General features: G+C 40.9%; 1 protein-coding gene across 2 annotated transcripts in view; it reads right to left on the reverse strand.

Annotated features, from left to right (window-relative positions):
- The window catches only part of FAM178B (family with sequence similarity 178 member B), a 98,003-nt gene that overhangs the window by 46,937 nt on the left and 29,552 nt on the right, over positions 1–21,514 (reverse strand). The gene's annotated exons all lie outside the window — the stretch shown is intronic.

Below are 21,514 nucleotides of genomic sequence, written 5' to 3' on the forward strand. Positions count from 1 at the left end.
TGTTCTTCTGTGCTGTGACCTCCACACACCCTCATCAAGAGGTGGAGTCTGTGTCTCCACCCTGTTATCATTCCTCAACAGTATCTTATTTATTGACTTACTTGCTTCTTGTCTGTCCCTCCCCATCAGAATGTAAATTCTAGCAGGGCAGAGGCCACCTCTGTGTTGCTCATCTCCGCAATGCCAGTGCCCAGAGCAGTGGCAGGCACATGGAGGAAGCCGAACAGATGAGTGAGTGAATGAATGGAGAGAATTCGAAACAAACCTGATCGAGTAGTACACAGTTAAGAGGGTGCTATAGTCAGAATGTCTGTATTCCACCCGAATTCATATGCTGAAACTTAATCCCCAATGTGATAGTATCAAGAGGTGGGATCTTTGGGAGGTGATTAGGGTGGAGCCCTTTTGAATGGGATTAGCACCCTGATAAAAGAGGCCTGAGGGAGCTTGTTGGCCCCTTTTGACCTTCCCCCATGTGAGGACACAGTAAAGGTGCCATCTTTGAAGCAGGGAGCAAGCCCTCACCAGACACTGAATCTGCTGGAGACTTGACCTGAGACTTCCCAGTCGCTAGAACTGTGAGCAATAAATTTCTATCATTTATGAATTATCCAGTCTAAAGTACTTCGTAACAGCAGCTCAAACAGACTAAGACAGAGGGAAATTGGAAACAAGTGATAAGATGAGTTGGCAGTGTCAGGAATGCAAATGTTGAATTTGACAACAGGCAAGGAAGGCATCAGAGTCAAGAAGCTGGAAGCTGCACTGGGGACGCATTAGTAGCGCATGCTAGAACCTCCACCATTCTGAGGTGAGTGCTCCAGACTAAGGGCCTGCTTCAGTGCACCCCACCATGTGCGGGAACTAGCCAGGTGTGAAAGATAAAAAGGTGACCTAGTGGTGACCTAGTGGAGACCCTGGCCTCAGAAAGGTTCACAGTCTAGGAGGGAGAAGAACCAGGCAGAAAAATAAATACAAGTGAGTGTGTTTGTAAAATCCAAAGCAGATGAAAGGTACAGAGACTGCTGCTCAGAGGAGGGGAAATTAATTGGGGTGGGTAAGTGGGGCAAGGCAAGGAACACATCACAGGTGACATGAGGGGAAGTGCAGCCCCAGCAGAGGGACATAAATGACAAGGGCAGGGAGGCATGAAATAACATGGCATGTCCAGAGACCAGAGGCAAGAACAGGCACAAAGAAGGGAAGGCTGGAGTGGGGTGAGGACCACAAGGACCACCACAAGAAACAGTCTCTTAAAGTCACTGAGGAGAAGTCTGGGCAATAGTCTTGCACAGCTGCAGCGCCAGTAGGTGTGGAATAGTGGGCAGAGGGTCTCTGCAACCTGTCCAAGGACATTTCTTTGGCAGGCATCAAGTGTCTCTCTCTGGAAATGTATATGGGTTGGGACTGACCAAACAAGTAATTAGACTCTTGGAGGAGGAAAAACTTTCTTGTTTATTTTTTTTCCTCTCAGGCAACCTAACAAGTAAGAGAGTGGTAATAATACCCCAGGCCCGCTTCACAAATGAGCTGGGAAGAATGAAGTCTGCAAAACACAATGAGATTCCACTTGCATGGGAGAGCTGTTTACCAGGGCCTTTTGGGGGACTGTGCACATATGTGCATGCACGTGTGGGCAGGAGAATGAACTTTCCAGTGAGGAGAAGAGAATCAATGGTCTCAGACCCCAAAGAGGTCTGTATCTGGCCATGCTTCTCACCCTCCACCTTGCCCACACAGGTGCATCTTCTACTGTAAAACCCCTTGGTGGGCAGCAGCACTGACCCCGCCAGCCTGGAGCCTGGAGTTGCCTCTTTCTCCCTTCTCCTGCCCCAGCTTGACCAAAACTTAGGTGTCGAGAGCAGCTTCAGAGGAGGTGGGTCTGGGGGCCTCCGGATCAGTCAGTCCCCATTAACAGCCCTGGAAGTTGGTCATGTGATGACAGGAAAATATCACCCCAGAGCCCATAATTAATGCTGCCTATAAGCAGGCCATGTGCTCAGCTTTCCCGAGTGCTGTTTGTCCAGAGTGAGGGATTTCTGGAGAGCTGACACAGGAGAAAACTCAGACGTGAGGCTGCCAGTCTCCATTGCCCTAACTCATTGCCTCCACGCACAAAGCACAATTATTTTGGGTGATTCCCAGGGGAGCACCAGGGCACTGTGCCTTTGAAAATGTCAGTGCTATCAGTCCCGAGCATCTGGGTTCTGTCTAGAGGCTGCATCCCTTTAGGTAGCTCTCCTGGGATCGAACCGATATGTGGGGGTGGGGGGAGGGAGGCAGGGGAAAAAAAACGTCAGGCCTAAAATAAAAGTGACTTTTCCATCTGTGCTGTGGAAGAAGCTGTTACTTCACCATGGTTCTTCCAGCACCGTTTGCACGGAATGGGAAAACCACACCATCCCAAGAACCTCCTTGGCAGCTCAATGTGCCAGCCCTAGCAGCTCCAAGGCTTGGCTCCTGCTCCCCTTCCAAGGCCTGCACCACTCCCCTTGTTCTCATCAGGGGCCATAGGGGTGTGAGTGCAGGGTGCAGGGGCTGAAGAATGGGCATTCTGGGAGTGCTGAGCAGCATCATCTGCCTGGGTCTTGATTCTCTGGCACTTGTCTCTGAGATCCCACAGTGCCAGGGGAGGAGGGGAGGTCCCCATCAGCCTTAATGGGGGGAGGGGCGGTACTGGTTCCTAAAGGAAAGCCAGCTACCCATCAAACTGGAGTGTGGGGCTTACAACATTTATGGGAAGCATAAAGTCTTATCACTTCCTTTCCTCCCTACTCCAATTATTTCAGCACTTTTGTACTTAAATTTAAACTTGTTTTAATATCGCTAGCTTTGGTCAATTAGCTTTAGCCATTTAAAATGTGTATTCGTTCAGGAAATATGACTCGAATACCAGGCACTGTTCTAAATGCTGGGGACCCAACAGTGAGCAAAACAGACCAGAGTCCTGCTTTCATGGAGCTGATGGTTTGGTGGGGAAAACACACACGAGCATACAAAAAATGAATATGAAATGATGGCTGGTGGCATGAACCGCAGGTGACATTGCAGCAGACCCTCAAGTGACAGAGGGGCGATGCTGCAGACAGAGGAAGAGCCTCACAGAGACCTGAGGCTGGGTGCATTTCCTTGTTTTAGGATGAACAAGGAGCCCAGGGGTGCTGGAGCGGGTGCAAGGCCCTGGAGTGGGGGCGAGGGAAGAGCAGATCCGGGGCAAGGATGAAGGGCAGGGGAAGTAAAGGTCTTGTGAAGACGGAGTATCATAACCAATGGGATCCATGCACTCAGTGGAAAAACAAAATCTTACATCAAGTCAGTATTTTAAAAACATGCACATTTTGTCACTCAATTATAGTGTAAGCAGAGGATACAGCCAGACATTCTGCCTGATACTGACACCACCTCTTCCCGCAGAGAACTGCATGCCCAGGGGGACCTTGATAAATTCCAACTCACTTGCTGTTCTTGGCTTCTTTCTCCCACTGGCTCTCTTCCAGACCTGCACCCACATTCTTTTGGAACCTTCTTTTTGTTTCTTCTTTGTCCTGCAACCAGCTCTGTGTGTGCCTTCATTTTCACTGTTCTTCCCACTCACCCTGAGCCTGAGGCCCATTCTTTGGTGCCAACAACCTCCCTGCCTTGCTGTAACCCACCATGCACGGCTCCCCAGTCCCCCAACACACACACCATCTCTATAGGCCCCTGACCTGTTTATTCACGGAAGTGTGTGTACAGGGTAGGTGATGCCATCCCCAGGCCACCTCTCCTCCCTCCTGCCCTCTGTAACTCACACCATTGCTTAGTGTCACCTAACACCATCGAGCATTTGAGGCTCCTGGTGTGCAGGAGAGTTGCATTGTGCCAAACCACAGAACCACTCATATCTTGCTAGAATTAAGTTCAGCTGCAAATAGCAAAAAGACCAAAATAAAAAAGCAAGAAATAAAACCAAAACCAAAACAAAACAAACAAAACCCTGGGCTTAAATAAGCTTCAATTTTATTTCTCTCTTATGAAAAAGAAGTCCAGAGGTGGGCAGACCACAGCTGGTGCAGAGACCTGACTGCACCTGTAGGATCTCGGGCACCTATCCTTCTGCTCTGCCATTCTCGGCATGTGCCTTTCATTCTCAAGGTCACCTCACAGTCCAGGATGGCTGCTAGAGGCCCAGCTATTTATTATGTCTCAACTCCAGGCAATCGCTTTCTTACTTTGCTTACTAAGTATGCATTCTTGGGTTGTTTTTAAGGATGCACAGCCCCTCAGTTTGATTCAGGAAGGTAGCAGCAAACCACCCTCCCAAGCTTAAAAATCAAGAAGTTGAGACTGACTTAGACTCAACCAAAGATCTTCCCAGTAATGTCCCTAAATGCAGGATCTACCAGGTTCTCTCTTATTTTAGATTTCTGAACCTGAAATTTTTGGAATATGCCCAGTCTCTGAAATAAAATTAAACAGAAGACACCCAATGCCAGCAAAGATGTGGAACAACGGAAAATTTCATTCACTGCTGGTAGAGAACAACTCATATCTGCTAGAATTAGGTTCAGTTGCAAATAACAAAGAGACCAGAATAAAAAACAAGGAACAAAAATAAAAGCAAAACCAAACCAATAAATAAAACCCTAGGCTTAAACAAGCTTAAATTTTAAGCTTGAATGGAACAGCCACTTTGGAAGACAGTCTGGCAGTTTCTTACAAAGCTAAACATACTCATACCATATGACCTAGCAGCTGTGCTCCTAGGTATTTCAATGAATTGAAAACTTATGCCCACACAAAAAGCTTCACATGAACGCTTATAGCAGCTTTATTCATAATTGCTAAAATTTGGAAGCAGCCAAGATGGCCTTTAATAGGTAAACAGATAAACTGTGGTACATCCATATAACGAAATATTGTTCAGCAATTAAGAAGAAATGTGCTACCAAGCCATGAAAAGGCACAGGAAACCCTTCAATGCTTATTGCTGAGTGAAAAAAAGGCCAATCTGGAAAAACTACATACCATATGATTTCAACTAAGTGATGTTCTGGAAAAGGCAAAACTAAGGAGACAGGAAAAACACCAGTGGTTGCCAGGGACTTGTGGGAGAGGAAGGGTGGGATGAACAGGTGGAACACAAGGCATTGTTAGGGCAATGAAACTTTTCTGCATGACACAGTACTGATGGACACATGTCTTGTGAGGCTGCGAGCATAACTGACTCCATCTTGAGCCCTTACTACTTGCTGTGTCCTTTGTGTGAACCTGCCCACAAAAGTTATACAGTAACTAGGGGAAGGTAGTCAGAACAAAAGGTAGGAACAGCCTGCTGTCTGCAAAGAAGGAACTTAATGATTAAGTACCAGTATGGCAACAGCTGGTCTGGCTACCTGCATCACAGGACCACCAAAGACAGTAATTATTGTCATAAGACATTTGGAGTTAGTGACATTAGCTTATTTTTAGTTAGAAACTGCCTCTTGGCTTTTTCCACTGCTCTGTGTGAACTGCCTATATAAACTTGGGCTCAACCAAGAGGCAGAACAGAGAAACCTTGTGTACGACTCTGGGTCATTAGCCACCCAATCGATCATCCTGTATGTAAGTGACCCTTTAGTAAAATTCTTTGCGTTACTGAATGGAATTCCACATTTGTTCTTGGGTCTCATGATACCTTCTCAGTTTGGTGGGCATTATACTTTTAGCTCATTCTCAGAGATGTCTATACATTTGTTAAAACCCACAGAACTGTACAACATAATCCTAATGTAAACTATGGACTTCAGTTAATAATAACATATCAATATTGGCTCATCAATTATAACAAATGTACACACTAATGCAAGCTGTTTGTAGTAGGGGACATTGGCGGGTGGGAGCAGAGAGGGGAGTATATGGGAACTCTCTTTACTTTCAGATTGATTTTTCTATAAGCCTAAAACTGCTCTAAAAATAAAGACTGTTAAAAAATACCCAAAGCACTACAAAAAAAAAAAAAAAAAGAAATAGAAGAGGAGGTCTTCACACAGCACCTTGGGCAGCAGCATGAACCCGACAATGTAAGGGATGGTGGTGTTTTCTCTCCTCTGGATCAAGGACCCAGCTGAGAACCTAATGCAGTGGTTCTCAGACTTGTCGGCACATTTTGGAACCACTTGGGGAGCTTCAAAAATTACTGCCACCTGTGTCCTACTCCCAGCAACTGTGGTTCAGTTAGTATGGGGTGTGGCCCAGGCTTTGGAATTCTTAAAAATTCCCAAGTGATTCTTGTATGCAGCCAAGTTTGGGCATCACTGAGCTAATGAACACTGTGGCCCTTGCTCCAGAACAGCACTTGGGGCGACCCTCATGTGTTCTAGCAGATGACAAAGGTGCTGGGGGTGGGCACGAATCAACGGATGCCAGTTTCACTCCCCTCTCACACCCAAAGTTTTTGGCCTTGCACCTGAGGCCATGGCCCAGTCGCCCAGGGGTTCTCAGCCCCAGCTGCTTGCCAAAATCACCTGGGGAAGTTTTAAAACGTCCACACCCAGGCTGCTCCTCAGACCGATCTCTGAGGGCAGGACCCAGACATCAGTGCTTTTTAAAGCTCAGCCACAGCTGAAAATTGGCTGGAGGCTGAGTCCTGGGGGAGCCACTAACACTGTCTGAGCAGGGTCCAAAAGTCAAACATTAAGAAGTGCTCTCCAAGTCCAAGTCACTTACATTTATTTCCCCCTCATTTTAAAAGAAGGGTTGAGAATCTTGAGCTAAAGAGGTAGGATAAGCACCACCTCATTGCCTAACCACTCTTTGCTCCTCTAAGAGGTTCGTGCACTTGGCCAAAGTCCCCATAATCTGGGGCTTCTCGGCCTGGCTGCATATTAGAATCACCTGGGAGCTTTAAAAAAAACCCTGGTGCCAGGGACTGTCCTAGTGCCTTATGGGAACTAACTCACTATGGTGTCTCACCTGATAGAGCAACACAATAGGCTCCCCATTGCACATGTGGTGGGATGTAGTGGTGAGACAGGTGTCAAATGCAACACAAGGCAGGGAGTCAAGGGAAATGCTGGCTGAGCTGGGGTAAAGCATGCGTGCCTGTCCCCACAGGGCCATTAGACTCCACGTCCTGACCTTGGAGACCAGACAGCACATGCAGAGCTTGGCCAACACACACAGCTCCACCGTCAACTGACCACACAGGATCAGAGCAGCTATCAGAAAAGATGCTGATGTCTGCTGCAGGCAATGCACACATACCTTGAGACTCATCCATTCATTCAACAAATAACTACATGAATACTACTGTATACCTGGCTCACATAGCTGCCAGGAACCCAACAGAAGGCTAAAACTAAAAATAAAACAAAGACATGGTCCCCGTACTCCATAGCTCATAGTGCATTGGGAGAGACAATTATCTATCAAAGAATCCACACATCACCTCTGACAAGATCCACAAAGCGTGGAAGATGGAGCCTAGAGTAGAAGGAAGGAGTACTGGACCTGGGGAGTCAGGGCAGGCCTCCCTAAGGAGGTAAGACCAGAAAAGCTGAATAATCTAGAGGAGGAGATGGAGTTAAGAAGGCAAAGTCAGGGGACTTCTGGGGGAAGGACAAGAGCATCCAAGGAGCAGAGAATGGCACATGAAATGGCCCTGTGGCAGGAGAGATGGAAGAAGAGCAGTGAGGCAAAAGCACAGAGAATGAGATCATATGAGCTGAATGGGGGGGTGGGGCGGGGCCGACCACGCAGGAGACAGTGTGCATCACGCAAACAGTGGGAAGCTCTGGCGAGCATTTCTTATGCTTTCTGGCCCCCTGATTATCTGTAAAATGGGAAAAGAATAGCATCTACTTGTTGGGTTGTTGTGGCGATTAAATGATATAGGCCTGGCACAACTTTATTTATCTAAAAATGTTGGCTATTATTTTCAATTAAATTACTTTTATTATCATATCCAACAACACATGTTTTAAAAATAAGGATCAATTATGAAGTTGAATTACTGTTATCATCTATTTCTGTTTATTTTTTATTTTTATTTTTTAAAAAATTTTATTTTGTCGATATACAATGTGGTTGATTATTGTGGCCCATTACCGAAACCTCCCTCTCTCCTCCCTCTCCCCCCTCCCACCCAACAATGTCCTTTCTGTTTGCAAGGAACTGTAGTTGTTACGTCTTCTTCTCCCCCCGGTTTTTTTGTGTGTGTGTGTGAATTTATTTATTTTTAGTTCCCACCAATAAGTGAGAACATGTGGTATTTCTCTTTCTGTCCCTGACTTGTTTCACTTAATATAATTCTCTCAAGGTCCATCCATGTTGTTGCAAATGGCAGTATTTCATTCTCTTTTATAGCTGAGTAGTATTCCATTGTGTAGATGTACCACGTTTTCCGTATCCACTCATCCGATGATGGACATTTGGGCTGGTTCCAACTCTTGGCTATTGTAAAGAGTGCTGTGATGAACACTGGGGAACAGGTATACCTTCAACTTGATGATTTCCATTCATCTGGGATATATTCCCAGCAGTGGGATAGCTGGGTCATATGGTAGATCTATCTGCAATTGTTTGAGGAACCTCTATACCATTTTCAAAAGAGGCTGCACCATTTTGCAGTCCCACCAACAATGTATGAGAGTTCCTTTTTCTCTGCAACCTTGCCAGCATTTATTGTTCAGAGTCTTTTGGATTTTAGCCATCCTAACTGGGGTGAGATGGTATCTCAGTGTAGTTTTGATTTGCATTTCCCGGATGCTGAGTGATGTTGAGCATTTTTTCATATGTCTGTTGGTTATTTGCCCATTTTTTAATTGGGTTGCTTGTTTTTTTCTTGTAAAGTTGTTTGAGTTCCTTGTATATTCTGGATATTAATCCTTTGTCAGATGTATATTTTGCAAATATTTTCTCCCACTCTGTTGGTTGTCTTTTAACTCTAAGTTGTTTCTTTTGCTGTGCAGAAGCTCTTTAGTTTGATATAATCCCATTTGTTTATTTTTCCTTTGGTTGCCCATGCTTTAGGGGTCATATTCATGTAGTCTGTGTCCAGTCCTATTTCCTGAAGTGTTTCTCCTATGTTTTCTTTAAGAAGTTTTATTGTTTCAGGATGTTTATTTAATTCTTTAATCCATTTTGAGTTGACTTTAGTGTATGGTGAAAGGTATGGGTCTAGTTTCATTCTCCCACATATTGATATCCAGTTCTCCCAGCACCATTTGCTAAAGATGCAGTCTCTTCCACAGTGTATAGGCTTGGTGCCTTTGTCAAAGATCAGATGGCTGTAGGTGTGTGGGTTGATTTCTGGATTCTCTATTATATTCCATTGATCAGTGTGTCTGTTTTTATGCCAGTACCATACTGTTTTGGTTATTATAGCTTTGTACTATAGTTTAAAGTCAGGTAGTGTTATGCCTCCAGCTTTATTTTTTTTGCTCAGCCTTGCTTTGGCTATGCGTGGTCTTTTGTTATTCCATATAAATGTCTGGGTAGTTCTTTCCATTTCTGAGAAAAATGTCATTGGAATTTTGATAGGGTTTGGATTGAATTTGTATATCACTTTGGGTAGTATGGACATTTTCACTATGTTGATTCTTCCAATCCAAGAGCATGGAATATCTTTCTGTCTTCTTGTATCCTCTCTAATTTCTCTCAGCAGTGGTTTGTAGTTCTCATTATAGAGATTTTTCACATCCCTGGTTAACTCAATTCCTAAGTATTTTATTTTTTTGGTGGCTATTGTAAATGGGCAGGCTTTCTTGATTTTTCTTTCTGCATGTTCACTATTGGAGAATAGAAATGCTACTGATTTTTGTGTGTTGATTTTGTATCCTGCTACTGTGCTGAAATCATTGATCAATTCCAAGAGTTTTTTTGTAGAGGTTTTAGGCTGTTCGATATATAGGATCATGTCATCTGCAAACAGGGACAGTTTGACTTCATCTTTTCCAATCTGGATACCCTTTATTTCCTTCTCTTCTCTGATTGCTCTGGCTAGTACTTCCAACACTATGTTGAATAGGAGTGGTGAGAGTGGGCATCCTTGTCTAGTTCCTGTTCTTAAAGGAAAAGCTTTCAGCTTTTCCCCATTCAGGATGATATTGGCAGTGGGTTTATCAGACATGGTTTTAATTATGTTGAGATACTTTCCATCTATACCTAACTTATAGAGGGTCTTTGTCATGAATGAGTGTTGAATTTTATCAAATGCTTTTTCAGCATCTGTAGAGATGATCATATGGTCCTTGTGTTTGATTTTATTAATATGGTGTATTACATTTATTGATTTGCGTATGTTGAACCAACCTTGCATCCCTGGGATGAATCCCAATTGATCGTGGTGAATAATTTTACGTATGTGTTGCTGTAATCTGTTTGCTAGTATTTTAGTGAGGATTTTTGCATCTATATTCATCAAGGATGTCGGCCTGTAGTTTTCTTTTTTGGTTATATCTTTACCTGGTTCTGGTATCAGGATGATGTTTGCTTCATAGAATGAGTTTGGGAGATTTGTGTCTGTTTCACTCTTTTGGAATAGTTCGTAAAGAATCGGTGTCAATTCCTCTCTGAATGTTTGGTAAAATTCTGCTGTGACTCCATCTGGTCCTGGGTTTTTCTTTGTTGGGAGCCTTCTGATAACAGCTTCAATCTCCTTTATTGTTATTGGTCTGTTCAGATTTTCTACATCTTCATGGCTCAGTTTTGGGAGCTTGTGTGTGTCCAGAAATTTATCCATTTCCTCCAGATTTTCAAATTTGTTGGCGTATAGTTGTTTATAGTAGTCTCGAATGATTCCTTGTATTTCAGATGAATCAGTTGTAATATCACCTTTTTCATTTCTAATTTTTGTTATTTGAACCTCCTTTTTCTGTTAGCCATGCTAATGGTTTGTCAATTTTATTTATCTTTTCAAAAAACCAACTTTTTGATTCATTGATCTTTTGTATTGTTTTCTGGGTTTCAATTTCATTAAGTTCTGCTCTGATCTTAGTGATTTCTTTCTGTCTCCTAACTTTAGGTTTGGATTGTTCTTGTTTTTCTAGTTCTTTAAGGTGAAGTGTTAGGTTGTTCACTTGCCATCTTTCCATTCTTCTGAGCTGAGCATTTAATGCAATAAATTTCCCCCTTAATACTGCTTTTGCAGTATCCCACAGGTTTTGGTATAATGTATCATTATTTTCATTAGTTTCAATAAATTTTTTGATTTCCTGCTTGATTTCTTCTTGGACCCATATGTCATTAAGTAGAATGCTGTTTAATTTCCATGTGTTTGTATAGTTTCCAGAATTTCGTTTGTTATTGATTTCTAATTTTAATCCATTGTGGTCCAAGAAAATACAAGGGATAATTCCAATTTTTTTGAATTTGTTGAGACTTGATTTGTGACCTAATATGTGATCTATCCTGGAGAATGATCCATGTGCTGATGAGAAGAATAAATATTCTGAGGTTGTTGGATGGAATGTTCTGTAGATATCTGCCAAGTCCAATTGGTCTAGAGTATTGTTTAGATCTTGTGTTTCTCTGCTGATTCTTTGCCTAGATGATCTGTCCAATATTGACAGTGGGGTGTTCAGGTCCCCTGCTATTATGGTATTAGTGTCTATTTCCTTCTTTAGGTCTAATAGAGTTTGTTTTATAAATCTGGCTGCTCCAACATTGGGTGTGTACATATTTATGATTGTTATGTCTTCTTGATGGATCAGTCCTTTTATCATTACGTAGTGTTCCTCATTGTCTCTTTTTATGGTTTTTAGTTTAAAGTCTATTTTGTCAGATATAAGAATAGCTACCCCAGCTCATTTTTCTTTTCTGTCTGCATGGTAAATCTTTTTCCATCCTTTCACTCTTAGTCTATGTGAGTCTTTATGGGTGAGGTGGGTCCTCCTTTTTAATCCAGTCAGCCAGTCTGTGTCTTTTGATTGGGGAATTTAAGCTTTTTACATTAAGAGTTGTTATTGAAAAGTGTTGATTTATTCCTAGCATTTTATTGATTATTGTTTGGTTGTCTTAGGTGTCTTTTTTTCCTTGCTTTCTGATTTACTGTTTGTTTTCTGTGTTTGTTGGTTCCTTAGGTTGTAGATAGCCTTTTTGTTTGTTTGTTTTCTCTTCATGAATGCCATTTTTATTATACTAGTGGGTTTTGATTTTTCTTGGTTTTTTATAGCAGTGGTAGTTATTTTTCATAGTACTGGGGAACCAAACCCAGTACTCCCTTGAGAATTTCTTGTAAGGGTGGTCATGTGGTGGTGAACTCCCACAGTTTTTGTTTGTCTGAGAAATATACTATTTGCCCTTCATTTCGGAAGGATAGCCTTGCAGGGTAAAGTATTCTTGGCTGGCAATCTCTGTCTTTTAGTATTTTGAATATATCATCCCATTTCTTTCTGGCTTTTAGGGTTTGTGATGAAAAGTCTGATGTTAGCCTGATTGGGGCTCCCTTATAGGTGATTTGACGCTTCTCTCTTGCAGCTTTTAAGATTCTCTCTTTGTTTTGAGTTTTGCCAATTTGACTATAACATGTCTTGGAGAAGACCTTTTTGGGTTGAATATGTTTGGAGATCGTTGAGCTTCCTGGATCTGAAGATCTGTGATTTTTCCTATACCTGGGAAGTTTTCTGCCACTATTTTGTTGAATATGTTTTCAATGCAATCTCCTTTCTCCTCCCCTTCTGGAATACCCATGACTCGGATATTTGAGCGCTTAAGGTTGTCTGATATCTCTCTCAGATTTTCTTCAATGCCTTTGGTTCCTTTTTCTTTTCTTTTTTGTCTACTTGTGTTATTTCAAACAGCCCATCTTCATGTTCAGAGGTTCTCTCTTCAACTTCTGCAAGCCTGCTGGTTAAACTCTCCATTGTGTTTTTTATTTCGCTGAATAAATTCTTCAGTTCATCAAGTTCTGCTACATTTTTTTTCAGGGCATTGATTTCCTTGTACGTTTCCTCTTTCAGGTCCTGTGTACTTTCCTCATTTCATCATGATGTCTAGCTGAGTTTTCTTGTATCTCATTCAGTTTCCTTAGAATTATCACTCGAAATTCCTTGTCAGTCATTTCAAGGGCTTCTTGTTCTATAGGATCTAGAGCTTGAGAGTACATCCTTTGGTGGTGTACTTTCTTGATTTTTCGTATTTCTGGTATCTTTTCTTTGATGTTTATTCACTATGGCATGGGGTTTCACAGTCCACAGGTTTGACACTATTGACTGACGAAGATGTTGCTGTGGTTGCCAATTTGGTATGGCTACCTCAGTGACTGCTCAGATGGCCACTAGTGCCTTGCGTGCATGGTTGCCCTGGGTCTTGGGCCTCTCCGGGGAGCCACCTCTCTGGTCAGTTTGGACTCTGCTGGGCTGCTGGATCACGGGGCAGTACTGCAGGGTGTGTGGTCTCTGCTGAGCTTCCACCTCCCGTGCTGGACTTCCCCGTTCTGTGCGCTCTGGCCCAGGCTGGTGGGATGCGCCGAGGCACCGTAGAGCGTGTGGTCTCTGCAGAGCTTCCCCTTCCCCTGCAGGATGTCTCCCTGCTCTGTGCGTGCTAGGCCGGGCTTGGGATGGAGCCGGGTGGCAGCGGTGAAGCCTACCTGCTGGATCACGCAGTGGCAGCCCCATAGGGTGTGTGGCTTCTGCAGAGCCCCCGCCTCCCCTGCTGGACATCTCCCCACTCTGTGCACACTGGCCTGGGCTGGGAATGGAGCCGGGTGGCGGCGGTGAAGCCTATCTGCCGGATCATGCGATGGCAGCCCTGCAGAGCATGTGGTCTCTGCAGAGCTTCTGCCTCCCCTGCTGGACGTCTCCCAGTTCCATATGCACTTGATGTTATGTTTTTATAGTTTAAATCGATTGATTTGTGGGAGAGAGTGATGCTAGGGACTGTCTATTCTGCCATCTTGACCAGAAGTCATTATCATCTATTTCTAAATGGAGATTTTGAAGGGCCCATGTCAAGCAAATGATGGCTCTGAGGGAGCTGGGCCATGGGGTCTCCTGGGTGGTCCTCCAAGTATTTTCCTGCCCATTTAGGTCTACACAACATTCTCACAGTACCAGTGCAGGGATTAATAGTATAACGGGTCAGCAGACCTGGATCCCAACCCACCTCTCTGGGCTGGGGACAACGGGACCAGCCCTGTGAAATTAAGGAGTGAAGGGTGCCCTGCACGTGAACAGTGTTCACATAAGTGCTCCACGAGTGTGGGCCTCTCCTGCCACCATGGAGATGCCATCTGCTGACCAGCTTTGTGGAGTTCCACTCCTGGGGACACCAGGAGGCTCTGAATGATTCGCTTCCTGCCACCTTAGCAGGTGGCTGTCTGTTCTGGCCACCAAGAGAGGCAGATCAGGTGAGGTGAGGACACCTCCTTATAAGAGATAGTGAAGGGCAGAAAGTGTCAACCAAGTATACAAACTAAAAGACTTTTGACTGCTTAAAAACCATCTAAAGGAGGGGAGATAGTGAGAGTCTGGTTAATGGACACGAAATTACAGCTAGATAGGAAAAATAAGTTCTTTTTTTTTTTTTAGAAGGATGACTGGTAAGGGGATCTTAACCCTTGACTTGGTGTTGTCAGCACCACGCTCTCCCAAGTGAGCCAACCGGCCATCCCTATATAGGGATCTGAACCCGTGGCCCTGGTGTTATTAGCACCACACTCTCCCAAGTGAGCCATGGGCCGGCCCTGGAAAAATAAGTTATATTGGTGTACAGTTGACCTGGGAATCTATAATTAACAATGTTTTAACACATGTTACCAAACAACTAGAAGAGGACAGATCAAATGTACACATCACAAAGAAATGATCAAGTTTTGCAATGATGAATATGCTAATTATCCTAAGTAGATCAGTATACATTGTATACATGTATTTTTTTTTTGTCTTTTTCGTGACCGGCACTCAGCCAGTGAGCGCACCGGCCATTCCTATATAGGATCCGAACCCGTGGTGGGAGCGTCGCTGCGCTCCCAGCGCCACACTCTTCTGAGTGCGACACGGGCTCGGCCCTGTATACATGTATTGAAATATAACTCTGTACCTCATAAATATGTACAATTAATGTTTAAATAAAAAAATAAAAACATCTGAGAAAACAAAAAGAAAAACAAAAGCCAACCATCTGAGACTAGGCTGAGATAGACATAGCAAAAATAAAACTATAGAAATTAAGAGGTATAGATCATACTTAGAACACATGTGCTACTTAGTCCCTTTGGTTTATCTGATGATCTCTGACTCCTAAAGAAACAGATCATTGTTTTGATCATAGCTATCATTTTTCAAGTGTCCACTCTGCACTGGGGCTTCACATGTGTTATTACTTCTAACCCATACTGCTCCATGGCACTTGAGTGTATGACTGTTGGACATCCTATCTCCATTCCATTCACCCCATCCTACACTGTCACCTGTCATGCATCCTCATGTTTCCATGGCACATCTCTGCTCAAAATTTACAATAAAGAGTTGGTCTAGAGTTCCAATCAAAGAATACTTTGGCCAGACTCTAAATGTTTTTGATAGTGCATACCTATGATTAAAAAATGTTTAATTTTTACCTCCAACAAATATACATTTATAAATGATATAAATGTACCATGATACTAACATGCTATACGTACATTATATAACTTATATAAAAAAAAAAAGAGCTGCTATGATCTAAGTTTCCATCAACAGGTATATGAAAACATGCTCAATATCACTAATCATCAGGGAAATGCAAATCAAAACCACAATGAGCTATCTTCTCACCCCAGTTAGAATGGCTATTAGCAAAAAGAAAAAAAATAACAAATTTTGGTGAGGATATGGAGAAAGGGGAACTCTTATACTGCTGGTGGGAATGTAAATTATTACAGCCACTATAGAAAACAGTATGGAAGTTCCTCAAAAAAATAAAAATAGAACTATCATATAATGTAGCAGTCCCACTACTCGGCTACACCCCATGTTTATTGCAGCAATATTCACAATAGCCAAGATGTGAAATCAATCTATCAATGAATGAATGGGTAAAAAAAATGTGGTACACATACACAATGGGATACTTTCCAGCCACAAAAAAAGAATGAAATCCTGCATTCACAGCAACAAGATGGATCTGGAGGACATTATGTTAAGTGAAATAAGCCAGGCACAGAAAGATAAATACCACATGTTCTCACTCATATGTGGAAGCTAAATAAGTTGATCTCATAAAAGTTGAGAGTAGAATAGTAGTTACTAGAGGCTAGGAAAGGTAGGGGTTGGTTACTGAACACAAAATTAAAGCTACATAGGAGGAACAAGGGAACAAGTTCTAGTGTTCTATAGCACTACAGAGTGACTACAGTTCACAATAATTTATTCCATATTTTCAAATAGCTAGAAGAAAGAAATGTGAATGTTCCCAACACAAGGAAATGATCATTGTTGAGGTAATGGTTATACTAATTACCCTGATTTGATCATTATACACTGTATACAACTACCAAAATATCATACTGTACCCCATAAATATGAGGGGTCTTTAAAAAGTTCATGGCAAGATTAATATTATCTTTCAATTCCATTTTCCCACGAACTTTTTTAAAAAATTGAAACATAATTGATTGTACATATCTGTGGGGCACAGCATTGAATATCCATACCTGTGTGCAATATGTGATGCTCAAATCAGGATAATTAGTACATTAAAAAATACCAGTAACATTCTTCACAGAAATAGAAAAAACAATCCTAAAATTCATATGGAACAAAAAAAGACCTTGAATAGACAAAGATAATCCTGAGCAAAAAAATAAAGCTGGAGGCATAACACGACCTGACTTCAAATTATGCTACAAAGCTATAGTAACCAAAACAACATCATACTGGCATAAAAATGGATACTTGGACCAATGGAACAGAATAGAGAACCCAGAAATCAACCCACATATTTACAGCCAACTGATCTTTGACAAAGGCAACAAGAACATACATTGGAGAAAAGACTGCTTCTTCAATAAATGGTGCTAAGAAAACTGGACATCCATATGTAGAAGAATGAAACTAGACAAGTACCTGTGAACTTGATGAAGTACTCATATGTACAATTATTGGGTTAATTAAAAAATTTTTAGAAGCTGGAAAAAGAGAGCAAATCAAACCCAAAGTAAGCAGATGAAAGGAAATAATAAAGGTAAGAACAAAAATCAATGAAATTGAAAACAGAAAAACATTAAGGACAATCAATGAAACCAAAAGCTGGTTCTTTCAGAAGATGAATAAAGTTGATAAACTTCTAACCTCACTAATCAGAAAGAAGAAACACAAATTACCATTATCAGAACAAGAAAGGGGTCACCATTGCTGATCCAATTTATGTTAAAAGGATAATAAGGAAACATTATGAGCAAATCTAAGCCAATAAATTTGTCAACTTAGATGAAATGGACACAAACTAACAAAGCCTACCCAAGACGAAAGAGAGCATATAAATAGCCTTATATCTATTGAAGAGATCGGATTTATAGTTAAAAATCCTTCCCACAAAGAAAACTCAAAGCCCATATGGCTTCAACGGTTAATTTTACCAAACATTTAAGGAAGAAATAATACTAGTTCTACACAAACTCTGCCAGAAAATTAAGAGGGGAGTACTTTCCAATACAGTCTATGAAGCCAGCATTACTTTGATACCAAAACCAAAAAGAAATGAAAATAAGGGCAAAAGTTCCTAACAAAAATTTAGCAAATTAATACATAAAAATCAATATACCAGGATCAAGTAAAATTAATTCCATAATGTAAGAATAAATGAATAGACATTCAAAAGTTAATGTCTAAGACTCAAGAAGAAAAACCATGTGATCATCTCAAAATCCAACATCCACTCCTGATAAAAATTCTCAGCAAAGTAGGAATTTATCAGTGTTGTAGGATACAAGGTCAGTACACTAGTAATGAACAACATGAAAATGAAATTTAAAACAATTCTAAAAATTATTAAAAAGAATAACATCAAAAAAGAATAAAATACTTAGTCTAGCAGAAGAATTGCAAGACTTGCATACTGAAATGATGAAACTAAAGAAGATCTAGGGGCCGGCCCGTGGCTCACTCGGGAGAGTGCGGTGCTGATAACACCAAGGCCACGGGTTCGGATCCCATATAGGGATGGCCAGTTGCTCACTGGCTGAGCGTGGTGCTGACAACACCAAGTCAAGGGTTAAGATCCCCTTACCGGTCATCTTTTGAAAAAAAAAATAAAAAAAAAAAAAATAAAATAAAATAAAGAAGATCTAAATAAATGGAAAGATATCCCATGTTCATGAACTGGAAGACTTAATATTGTTCAAGATGTCAATCTGCCCCAAATTGGTCAATAGATTCAGTGTTATTCAAATAAAAACTCCAGCAGGGAGCCCCCTGTGCCCAGAAGGAGGCAAGAAACAGAACATGCCCAGAGTCCTAGGCAGGAGCCAAGGGCAGCATCCCCCACCTGGAAGCAGGCAAGGAGCATGCTGAAAACACCACTTCCATACAGGTAGCTGCACCACAACCACTGCCACATCCACGGCTGCTGCAAAAGCAGCTCAGTGACACAGCAGCCACAGCCACTGTGCAGATGGCCTGTCAGACATTTGACTGCAGTGACACAAGGAGAGTCATCAGTGAAGACTGGAAAAAGAAGAGGACATCTCTCTCCTCAAAGCCCCCTCTAGAGTAATAAAAAGAAGCAACTTCTTTACCAGATGATGAGACATCAATGTAGAGATAGTAGAAATATGAAAATCTAAGAAAATATGATACCACCAAAAGAACACAGTAATTCTCAAATACCAGACCCTATAGAGCAGGACACCTTGAAATGACTGAAAAGGAATTCTGAGCAACAATATTAGGAAACTCACTGAGATATGAGAAGACTCAGACAACATAATGAAATTAGAAAAAAATCCAGGATATGAAGGAGGAAATTTACAAAGAGATTGATATGTTACAAAAGAATGTAGCAGAACTCATAGAACTGAAAGATTCAGTCAGTGAAATAAAAAAACAACTGAGAGCTTAAGCAGCAGGCTAGAACAAGCAGAAGAAAGAATTTCTGATCTTGAAGATAATCTTTTAAAAATAACCCAGGCAGACCAAAAAAAAAAGGAAAAAAATTTTTTTTAAATGAAGAAAATCTAAGAGAGCTAGCAGACAACCTTAATTGCACAAACATTTGAATCACAGGCATTCCAGAAGGGGAGGAGAAAGGAAAAGGCATGGAAAACCTGTTCAATGAAATAATAATAGAAAACTTCCCAGGTATAGGGAGAGACACAGACATTCAGATCTAGTAGGTTCAAAGATCCCCAAACAGATTCAACCCAAAAAGATCCTCTTCAAGATACGTTATAGTCAAACTGGCAAAGCTCAAAGACAAAGAGAGAATCTTAAAAGAAGCAAGAGAAAAGCATCAAGTCACCTACAAGGGAACTTACCAGACTAACAGCAGACTTCTCAACAGAAACTCTATATGCCAATGGAAAAAGGGATAATATACTCAAAATACTAAAAGAAAAAAAACCTTCCAGCCAAGAATATTATACCCAGCAAGGCTATCCTTCAGAAATGAGGGAAAAATAGTGTATTTTCCTGACAAACAAAAACTGCTGGAGTTCACCATCACACAACCAGCTCTGCAAGAAATCCTCAGGAGAGTCCTGCATCAGGAATCTGCAAAATAATAATCACAACTTACTAGCTGTAGTTCTGTTCAAACTCTGTTTTTTCATAATTCAGTCTTGGTAGGAAGCATGTTTCTAGAAATTTATTCATTTCAACTAGATGACCTAATTTGCTGACTAAGAATTATTCACAGTATTCTCTTATAACACTTTTGATTTCTGTGAGTTTGGTTGTAATAACCCCTCTTTCATTTCTGATTTTAGTTATTTGAGTCTTCTTTCTTTTTTCTTAGTCCATCTAGGTAAAGGCTTGTCAATTTGGGGGATCTCATCAGAGTATCAACTTTTGCTTTCATTGATTTTCTCTATTTTTTTTTCTATTTTCTGTTTCTTTTATCTATGCTCTAAATTTTATTATTTACTTCCTTCGTTAGGTCTGGGCTTAGTTTGCTCTTCATTTTCTAGTTTCTTAAGGTGCAAAGGTGATTGTTCATTTGATATCTTTTTTGTTATCAATGTAGATATTCACATTGAATACATTTACCTCAACAAAAATAAAATAAATTTTTTAAAAAACCCAAAAAACCAAAAACCTTCAGCAGGATTTTTTTTTTTTGTAGAAAATGACAAATCCATTCTAAAATTTATATTAAAATATAAAATTTGCATTTTTATAAATGTGAAGGACCAAAAAGAGCCAAAACAACTTTGAATAAGAACAAAGTTGAAGGATTTAAACTATCCGATATCAACACCTACAAATGAAGAGATTTATACTGAAGACAGTGCAGTAAACTTAGACAGACAAATCAATGAAATAGAAGAGTCCAAAAGGAGACCCACACATACATGATCAGTTGATTTTTGATAAAGGTGACAAGGTAATTCAATGGGAGAAGAATAATCTTTTCAACAAATGATGTTGGGACAACTGGATAGTTGTATGTGAAAAAATCAACTTTACTTGCATCACAAACAAAAATTAACTTGAAATAGTTTAAATTTAAGAGCTAAAATTATAAAACTTCTATAAGAAAACAGAAAAAGATCTCAGTGGCTCAGGTTTCACAAATATTTCTCAAATATGACACAAAAAAGCACAAACTATAAAATATCAATGAATTGGACTTTATTGATATACAAAAACTTTTTTTTTTCAAAAGGCACTGGCAAACAACTGAAAAGGAAAGCCAGATTATGAGAGAATATTTGCAAAACATGTATCTGACAAAGGACTGTTAACTAGAATACATAAAGAATTCTTGCAATTTAATAAGATGACAAACAACCCAATAAGAAAATGGGCAAAAAATGGAATAGACACTTCATCAAAGAAGATATACATTTTAGCCAGGGTAAATAACTAAAAAAGAAAAAGAAAAAGATATATAGAAGGCCAAGATGGCCAATAAGTCCCTGAAAGACCATCAGTCTTTAGGGAAATGGCAGATTAAAACCACAGTGAACTACCACCACATACCTATTTAAAAGACTGACCATACCAAGTGCTGGTGAGGATGTGGAGCAACTAGAACTCTGCACACAGCTGGTGGGAAATGGTACAACCACCTTGGAAAGGTTTGGCAATTTCTTAAAGATTTAACATACATTTGCCATATGACCCAGCAATTACACTCCTAGGTATTTACTCAAGGGGAATGAGAGCAGATGTCCACACAAAGACTTGCATAAGAATGCTTACAAGCAGTTTTAAAGAAATAGCCCTAAAATGAAAAATAGCTGAAATGTCCATCAACAGATGATTGGATAAACGAACTGTGGTACATCCACATGATGGAATACTACTCAGCAATGAAAAGGAATTAACTAGCGATACATGCAACAACATAAATATTCAAAGTACTTATGCTGAGTGAAAGAAACCAGACAACACCCCCCCTCCAAAATAGT

The sequence above is a fragment of the Cynocephalus volans genome, chromosome 14 (assembly GCF_027409185.1).
Source record: "Cynocephalus volans isolate mCynVol1 chromosome 14, mCynVol1.pri, whole genome shotgun sequence".
Lineage (NCBI taxonomy): Eukaryota > Metazoa > Chordata > Mammalia > Dermoptera > Cynocephalidae > Cynocephalus > Cynocephalus volans.